This window comes from Arachis hypogaea, unplaced genomic scaffold (assembly GCF_003086295.3).
Source record: "Arachis hypogaea cultivar Tifrunner unplaced genomic scaffold, arahy.Tifrunner.gnm2.J5K5 arahy.Tifrunner.gnm2.scaffold_44, whole genome shotgun sequence".
Classification (NCBI taxonomy): Eukaryota; Viridiplantae; Streptophyta; class Magnoliopsida; order Fabales; family Fabaceae; genus Arachis; species Arachis hypogaea.
In genome coordinates this window covers 23,792-33,791 of record NW_027255476.1, presented here as the reverse complement: position 1 = coordinate 33,791, position 10,000 = coordinate 23,792, and the positions used below count along the sequence as shown (strand labels likewise).

The 10,000-nt window shown below is 41.5% G+C and overlaps 1 non-coding gene across 1 annotated transcript; it reads left to right on the top strand.

Moving 5' to 3' along the window:
- Nucleotides 1-5,648: 5,648 nt before the first annotated feature.
- On the top strand, nucleotides 5,649-5,752 carry LOC114927145 (small nucleolar RNA R71). Its single transcript, XR_003817537.1, has one exon. It is a non-coding gene; the product is annotated as a small nucleolar RNA R71 (small nucleolar RNA).
- The last annotated feature ends 4,248 nt before the right edge of the window (nucleotides 5,753-10,000 follow it).

The following is a 10,000-nucleotide window of genomic DNA, read 5'->3' as shown; positions in this document are numbered from 1 at the left end:
TCTCTTGAATGCCGCCATCAGTTCTCGCCTATACCACGAAGATTCCAGTTAAAGAACCCAAGAGATATTCACTGGAGCCTGGGTTGCTTGTAGAACAAAAGTGGTTGTCAGTCACCTTGTTCATGGGTGAGAATGATGATGAGTGTCAATCATCACCTTCATCAAGTTGAAGAACAAGTGATATCTTGGAACAAGAACAAGCGGAATTGAATGGAAGAACAATAGTAATTGCATTAATACTCGAGGTACAGCAGAGCTCCACACCTTAATCTATGGTGTGTAGAAACTCCACCGTTGAAAATACATAAGCATAAGGTCTAGGCATGGCCGAATGGCCAGCCTCCCAATAATCTAAGAACACAATGTCCAAAGATGATCTAGAGATCTAAAATGATCAAAAGATGAAAATACAATAGTAAAAGGTCCTACTTATAGAAAACTAGTAGCCTAGGGTGTACAGAGATGAGTAAATGACATAAAAATCCACTTCCGGGCCCACTTGGTGTGTGCTTGGGCTGAGCAATGAAGCATTTTCGTGTAGAGACTCTTCTTGGAGTTAAACACCAGCTTTTATGCCAGTTTGGGCGTTTAACTCCCATTTAGGTGCCAGTTCCGGCGTTTAACGCTGGAATTTCTGAGGGTGACTTTGAACGCCGGTTTGGGCCATCAAATCTTGGGCAAAGTATGGACTATCATATATTGCTGGAAGGCCCAGGATGTCTACTTTCCAACGCCGTTGAGAGCGCGCCAATTGGGCTTCTGTAGCTCCAGAAAATCCACTTCGAGTGCAGGGAGGTCAGAATCCAACAGCATCTGCAGTCCTTTTCAGTCTCTGAATCAGATTTTTGCTCAGGTCCCTCAATTTCAGCCAGAAAATACCTGAAATCACAGAAAAACACACAAACTCATAGTAAAGTCCAGAAAAGTGAATTTTAACTAAAAACTAATAAAAATATACTAAAAACTAACTATATCATACCAAAAACATACTAAAAACAATGCCAAAAAGTATACAAATTATCCGCTCATCACAACACCAAACTTAAATTGTTTCTTGTCCCCAAGCAACTGAAAATCAAATAAGATAAAAAGAAGAGAATATACTATAGACTCCAAATTATCAATGAAACTAAGCTCCAAATTAGATGAGCGGGACTAGTAGCTTTTTGCCTCCGAACAGTTTTGGCATCTCACTTTATCCTTTGAAATTCAGAATGATTGGCTTCTTTAGGAACTCAGAATCCAGATAGTGTCATTGATTCTCCTAGTTAAGTATGATGATTCTTGAACATAGCTACTTATTGAGTCTTGGCTGTGGCCCAAAGCACTCTGTCTTCCAGTATTACCACCGGATACATACATGCCACAGACACATAATTGGGTGAACCTTTTCAGATTGTGACTCAGCTTTGCTAAAGTCCCCAATTAGAGGTGTCCAGGGTTCTTAAGCACACTCTTATTGCCTTGGATCACAACTTTATTCCTTCTTTTTCTTTCTTTTTCTCTTTTCCCCCTTTTTTTTTTCGCTTCCTTCCCTTTTTTTTTTGTATTCACTGCTTTTTCTTGCTTCAAGAATCATTTTTATGATTTTTCAGATCCTCAGTAACATGTCTCCTTTTTCATCATTCTTTCAAGAGCCAACAATTTTAACATTCATGAACCACAAATTCAAAAGACATATGCACTGTTTAAGCATACATTCAGAAAACAAAAGTATTGCCACCACATCAAACTAATTAAGCTAGTTTTAAAGATGAATTCGAAATCCTGTACTTCTTGTTCTTTTGTGATAAAAACAGTTTTCATTTAAGAAAGGTGATGGATTCATATAACTTTTTGGCATAGACACTAATACACTAATGATCACAAGACACAAACATGGATAAACATAAGCATAAAATTCGAAAAACAGAAGAATAAATAACAAGGAAATCAAGGAACGGGTCCACCTTAGTGATGGCGGCTCTTTCTTGCTCTTGAAGATCCTATGGAGTGCTTGAGCTCCTTAATATCTCTTCCTTGTCTTTGTTGCTCCTCCCTCATGATTCTTTGATCTTCTCTAATCTCATGAAGGATGATGGAGTGTTCTTGGTGCTCCACCCTTAGTTGTCCCATGTTGGAACTCAACTCTCCTAGGGAGGTGTTTAGTTGCTCCCAATAGTTTTGTGGAGGAAAATTCATCCCTTGAGGAATCTCAGGGATCTCATGAAGAGTGGGATCTCTTGTGTACTCCATCCTTTTCTTGGTGATGGGTTTGTCTTCATCAATGGAGATGTCTCCCTCTATGTCAACTCCAACTGAATAACAGAGGTGACAAATGAGATGAGGAAAGGCTAACCTTGCCAAGGTGGAGGTCTTGTCCGCCACCTTATAGAGTTCTTGGGCTATAACCTCATGAACCTCTATTTCTTCTCCAATCATGATGCTATGGATCATGATAGCCCGATCTATGGTAACTTCGGACCGGTTGCTAGTGGGAATGATTGAGCGTTGTATGAACTCTAACCATCCTCTAGCCACGGGCTTGAGGTCATGCCTTCTCAATTGGACCGGCTTTCCTCTTGAATCTTGCTTCCATTGTGCGCCCTCTTCATATATGACTGTGAGGACTTGGTCCAACCTTTGATCAAAGTTGACCCTTCTAGTGTAAGGATGCTCATCTCCTTGCATCATAGGCAAGTTGAACGCCACCCTCACACTCTCCGGACTAAAATCCAAGTATTTCCCCCGAACCATAGTAAGATAATTCTTTGGATTCGGGTTCACACTTTGGTCATGGTTCTTGGTGATCCATGCATTGGCATAGAACTCTTGAACCATCAAGATTCCGACTTGTTGAATGGGGTTGGTAAGAACTTCCAAACCTCTTCTTCGGATCTCATGTCGGATCTCCGGATATTCACCCTTTTTGAGTGAAAAAGGGACCTCGGGGATCACCTTCTTCAAGGCCACAACTTCATAGAAGTGGTCTTGATGCACCCTTGAGAGGAATCTATCCATCTCCCATGACTCGGAGGTGGAAGCCTTTGCCTTCCCTTTCCTCTTTCTAGAGGTTTCTCCGGCCTTGGATGCCATAATGGTTATGGAAAAACGAAAAAGCAACGCTTTTACCACACCAAACTTAAAATGTTTGCTCGTCCTCGAGCAAAAGAAGAAAGAAGAGAGTAGAAGAAGAAGAAATGAGGAAGAGGGAGATGGTGGTGTGTTCGGCCAAAGAGGGGGAGAAGTGGTGTTTAGGTTGTGTGAAAATGAAGGGTTGAAGAAGGGTATATATAGGAGAGAGGGGGGTAATGGTTCGGCCATTATGGGTGGGTTTGGGAGGGAAAGTGGTTTGAATTTGAAGGGTGAGGTTGGTGGGGATTTATGAAGGATGGATGTGAGTGGTGAAGAGAAAGATGGGATTTGATAGGTGAAGGGTTTTTGGGGAAGAGGTGTTGAGGTGATTGGTGAATGGGGGAAGAAGAGAGAGAGTGATGGTGGGGTAGGTGAGGGTCCTGTGGGGTCCACAGATCTTGTGGTGTCAAGGAAAAGGCATCCTTGCACCAAATGGCATCAAAATCCACGTTTTGAGCCATTTCTGGCGTTAAACGCCGGGCTGGTGCCCATTTCTGGCGTTTAACGCCAGGTTCTTGCCCTTTACTGGCGTTTAACGCCAGTCTGGTGCCCCTTTCTGGCGTTAAACGCCCAGAATGGTGCCAGACTGGGCGTTAAACGCCCAACTGCTAGGCTTACTGGCGTTTAAACGCCAGCAGCATCTTCCTCCAGGGTGTGCTGTTTTTCTTCCTGTTTTTCATTCTGTTTTTGCTTTTTCTATTGATTTTGTGACTTCTCATGATCATCAACCTACAAAATAAAATAAATAACAAAGGAAAATAGATAAATTATAACATTTGGGTTGCCTCCCAACAAGCGCTTCTTTAATGTCAGTAGCTTGATAGAGGGCTCTCATGGAGCCTCACAGATACTCAGAGCAATGTTGGAACCTCCCAACACCAAACTTAGAGTTTGAATGTGGGGGTTCAACACCAAACTTAGAGTTTGGTTGTGGCCTCCCAACACCAAACTTAGAGTTTGACTGTGGGGGCTCTGTTTGGCTCTGTTTTGAGAGAAGCTCTTCATGCTTCCTCTCCATGATGACAGAGGGATATCCTTGAGCCTTAAACACAAAGGATCCTTCATTCACTTGAATGAACAGTTCACCTCTATCAACATCAATCACAGCCTTTGCTGTGGCTAGGAAGGGTCTGCCAAGGATGATGGATTCATCCATGCACTTCCCAGTCTCTAGGACCATGAAATCAGTAGGGATGTAATGGTCTTCAATTTTCACCAAAACATTCTCTACAAGTCCATAAGCTTGTTTCTTTGAATTGTCTGCCATCTCTAGTGAGATTCTTGCAGCTTGTACCTCAAAGATCCCTAGCTTCTCCATTACAGAGAGAGGCATGAGGTTTACACTTGACCTTAAGTCACACAGAGCCTTCTTGAAGGTCATGGTTCCTATGGTACAAGGTATGGAAAACTTCCCAGGGTCTTGCCTCTTTTGAGGTAATTTCTGCCTAGACAAGTCATCCAGTTCTTTGGTGAGCAAAGGAGGTTCATCCTCCCAAGTCTCATTTCCAAATAACTTGTCATTTAGCTTCATGATTGCTCCAAGGTATTTAGCAACTTGCTCTTCAGTGACATACTCATCCTCTTCAGAGGAAGAATACTCATCAGAGCTCATGAATGGCAGAAGTAAGTCCAATGGAATCTCTATGGTCTCATTTTGAGCCTCAGATTCCCATGGTTCCTCATTGGGGAACTCATTGGAGGTCAGTGGACGTCCATTGAGGTCTTCCTCAGTGGCGTTCACTGCCTCTTCTTCCTCTCCAAATTCGGCCATGTTTATGGCTTTGCACTCTCCTTTTGGATTTTCTTCTGTATTGCTTGGGAGAGTACTTGGAGGGAGTTCAGTGATTTTCTTACTCAGCTGTCCCACTTGTGCCTCCAAATTTCTAATGGAGGACCTTGTTTCATTCATGAAACTTTGAGTGGTTTTGATTAGATCAGAGACCATAGTTGCCAAGTCAGAATTATTCTGCTTAGAACTCTCTGTCTATTGCTGAGAAGATGATGGAAAAGGCTTGCTATTGCTAAACCTGTTTCTTCCACCATTATTGTTATTGAAACCTTGTTGAGGTCTCTGTTGATCCTTCCATGAAAGATTTGGATGATTCCTCCATGAAGGATTATAGGTGTTTCCATAGGGTTCTCCTAGGTAATTCACCTCTTCCATTGAAGGGTTCTCAGGATCATAAGCTTCTTCCTCAGATGAAGCATCCTTAGTACTGCTTGGTGCATTTTGCATTCCAGACAAACTTTGAGAAATTAAATTGACTTGTTGAGTCAATATCTTGTTTTGAGCCAAAATGGCATTCAGAGCATCAATCTCAAGAACTCCTTTCTTCTGACTAGTCCCATTGTTCACAGGATTTCTTTCAGAAGTGTACATGAATTGGTTATTTGCAACCATTTCAATTAGCTCTTGAGCCTCTGTAGGCGTCTTCTTCAGATGAAGAGATCCTCCAGCAGAGCTATCCAAAGACATCTTGGACAGTTCAGAGAGACCATCATAGAAAATACCTATGATGCTCCATTCAGAAAGCATGTCAGATGGACACTTTCTGATCAATTGTTTGTATCTTTCCCAAGCTTCATAGAGGGATTCTCCATCCTTCTGTCTGAAGGTTTGGACTTCCACTCTAAGCTTACTCCATCTTTGAGGTGGAAAGAACTTTGCCAAGAAGGCATTGACTAGCTTTTCCCAAGAGTCCAGGCTTTCTTTAGGTTGAGAGTCCAACCATGTTCTAGCTCTGTCTCTTACAGCAAAAGGGAATAGCATCAGTCTATAGACCTCAGGGTCTACCCCATTAGTCTTGACTGTGTCACAGATTTGCAAGAATTCAGCTAAGAACTGATGAGGATCTTCCATTGGAAGTCCATGGAACTTGTAATTCTGTTGCATTAGAGAAACTAATTGAGGCTTAAGCTCAAAGTTGTTTGCTCCAATGGCAGGGATAGAGATGCTTCTCCCATAAAAGTCGGGAGTAGGTGCAGTAAAGTCACCCAGCACCTTCCTTGCATTGTTGGCATTGTTGTTGTTTTCAGCTGCCATGGCTTCTTCTTCCTTGAAAATTTCTGTTAGGTCCTCTACAAAGAGTTGTGCCTTAGCTTCTCTTAGCTTTCGTCTCAAGGTCCTTTCAGGTTCAGGATCAGCTTCAACAAGAATGCCTTTGTCTTTGCTCCTGCTCATAAGAAAGAGAAGGAAACAAGAAAATATGGAATCCTCTATGTCACAGTATAGAGATTCCTTGAGGTGTCAGAGGAAAAGAAGAGTAGAAGACAGAAGTAGAAAATTCGAACTTTATCAAAGAAGATAGAGTTCGAATTTGCATTAAGGGATAGTGTTAGTCCACAAATAGAGGGATGTGAGAAGAAGGGAAGTAATTTTCGAAAATTAAGTAGAAAATTTGAAAGCATTTTTGAAAAACATTACTCAATTTTCGAAAATGAAAGTGGAAAAGAAATCAAATGATTTTTTTGAAAAAGATTTTGAAATTAGAAGTCAAAAAGATTTGATTGAAAACTATTTTGAAAAAGATGTGGTTAAGAAGATATGATTGGTTTTAAAAAAAAATGTGATTGAGAAGATATGATTTGAAAAACATTTTAAAAAGATTTGATTTGAAAATTAAGAACTTGACTTAACAAGAAAAGATATGATTCAAACATTAAACCTTTCTCAACAGAAAAGGCAACATACTTGAAATGTTGAATCAAATCATTAATTGATAGTAAGTTTCTTTGAAAAAGGAAAGAAGTTAATTTTGAAAAAGATTTGATTGAAAAATTGATTTGAAAAAGATTTGATTTGGAAGAGATTTTGAAAACTTAGAAAAAATTTGATTTGAAAACAAAATCTTCCCTTCTAGCCATCCTGGCGTTAAACGCCTAGAATGGTATCCATTCTGGCGTTTAACGCCCAAAATGCTACCCTTTTGGGCGTTAAACGCCCAACCAGGTACCCTGGCTGGCGTTTAAACGCCAGTCTGTCCTTCTTCACTGGGCGTTTTGAACGCCCAGCTTTTTCTGTGCAATTCCTCTGCTGTATGTTCTGAATCTTCAGTTCTCTGTATTATTGACTTGAAAAGACACAAATTAAAAATATTTTTGGATTTTTAATAATAAGGAAAAATCAAAATGCAACAAGAATCAAATAACAATGCATGCAAGACACCAAACTTAGCAGTTTGTATACTACTGACACTAACAAAATGAAAAATGCATATGAGACACACAAAAACACTCAAGTCAATAGAATTCAAAGATCAGAGCAAGCAAATCATCAAGAACATCTTGAAGATCACTAAGACATATGAATGCATGCAATTGACACCAAACTTTTGATGAGACTCTAGACTCAAACAAGAAATATTTTTGGATTTTATAATTTTGTAAAAATTTTTTGTGTTTTTCGAAATTTAAGTGAAAAAAAAAAGTATCAAAATTCTTAATGAGAATTCCAGGAATCAGTGCAATGCTAGTCTAAGACTCCGGTCCAGGAATTAGACATGGCTTCACAGCCAGCCAAGCTTTCAAAGAAAGCTTCGGTCCAAAACACTAGACATGACCAAAGGTCAGCCAAGCCTTAGCAGATCACTGCTCCAAAAGCAAGATTGATAGAAATCAACAAGCTCTTGTGATGATGAGTTGAAACCTCGGTCCAATGAAATTAGACATGGCTTCTCAGCCAGCCAGATTTCAACAAATCACCATGAAACTCTAGAATTCATCTTCAAGAATTTCGAAAAAAATAAACACCTAATCTAAGCAACAAGATGAACCGTCAGTTGTCCAGCCTGAACAATCCCGGGCAATAACACCAAAAACTTGATGTTGTTGCCGGATCTTGGCACTGATGTTACCAAAAGCTTGCTCAAAACTTGAACAATCCCCGGCAACGGCGCCAAAAACTTGGTGCGCGAAATTGTGAACAATACTTTTTCACAACTCTCATAATCCCCGGTAATGGCTCCAAAAACGTGGTAGCTCAGTACCATGGCATTACATAACTTCGCACAACTAACCAGCAAGTGCACTGGGTCGTCCAAGTAATAAACCTTACGTGAGTAAGGGTCGATCCCACGGAGATTGTTAGCATTGAAGCAAGCTATGGTCATCTTGTAAATCTTAGTCAGGCAAACTCAAATGATAATGGTGATGAACGAAAATAACACAAAGGTAAAGATAGTGATACTTATGTAATTCATTGGTAGGAACTTCAGATAAGCGCATGAAGATGCCTTCCCTTCCGTCTCTCTGCTTTCCTACTGTCTTCATCCAATCCTTCTTACTCCTTTCCATGGCAAGCTTAAGCAAGGGTTTCACCGTTGTCAGTGGCTACCTCCCATCCTCTCAGTGAAAGCGATTTGCATATGCTCTGTCACAGCATAGCGGAATTCATCTGTCGGTTCTCAATCAGGCCGGAATAGAATCCAGTGATTCTTTTGCGTCTGTCACTAACGCCCCGCCCTCAGGTGTTTGAAGCACGTCACAGTCATTCAGTCATTGAATCCTACTCAGAATACGACAGACAAGGTTAGACCTTCCGGATTCTCTTGAATGCCGCCATCAGTTCTCGCCTATACCACGAAGATTCCGGTTAAAGAACCCAAGAGATATTCACTGGAGCCTTGGTTGCTTGTAGAACAAATGTGGTTGTCAGTCACCTTGTTCATGGGTGAGAATGATGATGAGTGTCAATCATCACCTTCATCAAGTTGAAGAACAAGTGATATCTTGGAACAAGAACAAGCGGAATTGAATGGAAGAACAATAGTAATTGCATTAATACTCGAGGTACAGCAGAGCTCCACACCTTAATCTATGGTGTGTAGAAACTCCACCGTTGAAAATACATAAGCATAAGGTCTAGGCATGGCCGAATGGCCAGCCTCCCAATAATCTAAGAACACAATGTCCAAAGATGATCTAGAGATCTAAAATGATCAAAAGATGAAAATACAATAGTAAAAGGTCCTACTTATAGAAAACTAGTAGCCTAGGGTGTACAGAGATGAGTAAATGACATAAAAATCCACTTCCGGGCCCACTTGGTGTGTGCTTGGGCTGAGCAATGAAGCATTTTCGTGTAGACTCTTCTTGGAGTTAAACGCCAGCTTTTATGCCAGTTTGGGCGTTTAACTCCCATTTAGGTGCCAGTTCCGGCGTTTAACGCTGGAATTTCTGAGGGTGACTTTGAACGCCGGTTTGGGCCATCAAATCGTGGGCAAAGTATGGACTATCATATATTGCTGGAAAGCCCAGGATGTCTACTTTCCAACGCCGTTGAGAGCGCACCAATTGGGCTTCTGTAGCTCCAGAAAATCCACTTCGAGTGCAGGGAGGTCAGAATCCAACAGCATCTGCAGTCCTTTTCAGTCTCTGAATCAGATTTTTGCTCAGGTCCCTCAATTTCAGCCAGAAAATACCTGAAATCACAGAAAAACACACAAACTCATAGTAAAGTCCAGAAAAGTGAATTTTAACTAAAAACTAATAAAAATATACTAAAAACTAACTATATCATACCAAAAACATACTAAAAACAATGCCAAAAAGTATACAAATTATCCGCTCATCAGACAGCCCGAGGCGTGAGGTGCTTCGGGCGATAATCGAACAGCCGCACCGTCTAGATTAAGCAACCCGCACAGCAAAACCAACACCGCGTCGGGCACCGTCTTGCGTCGACCATAGACGTAAGGCGAGCACGCCGCGGGTGCACAAGGCACAACTCGACCACGCCATGCTCCCTAGGTGGTGCCCAGATGGGGCGTGCATGGACGTGTTTCCCTTCTTGGTCCTTTGGTGATCGGGGTGTGCGGCAGCCCGACGCCCGTGCTCGACCTTGGACCCGGGGCGGGGGACCCCGACGGCACACCACAACCACAACGGG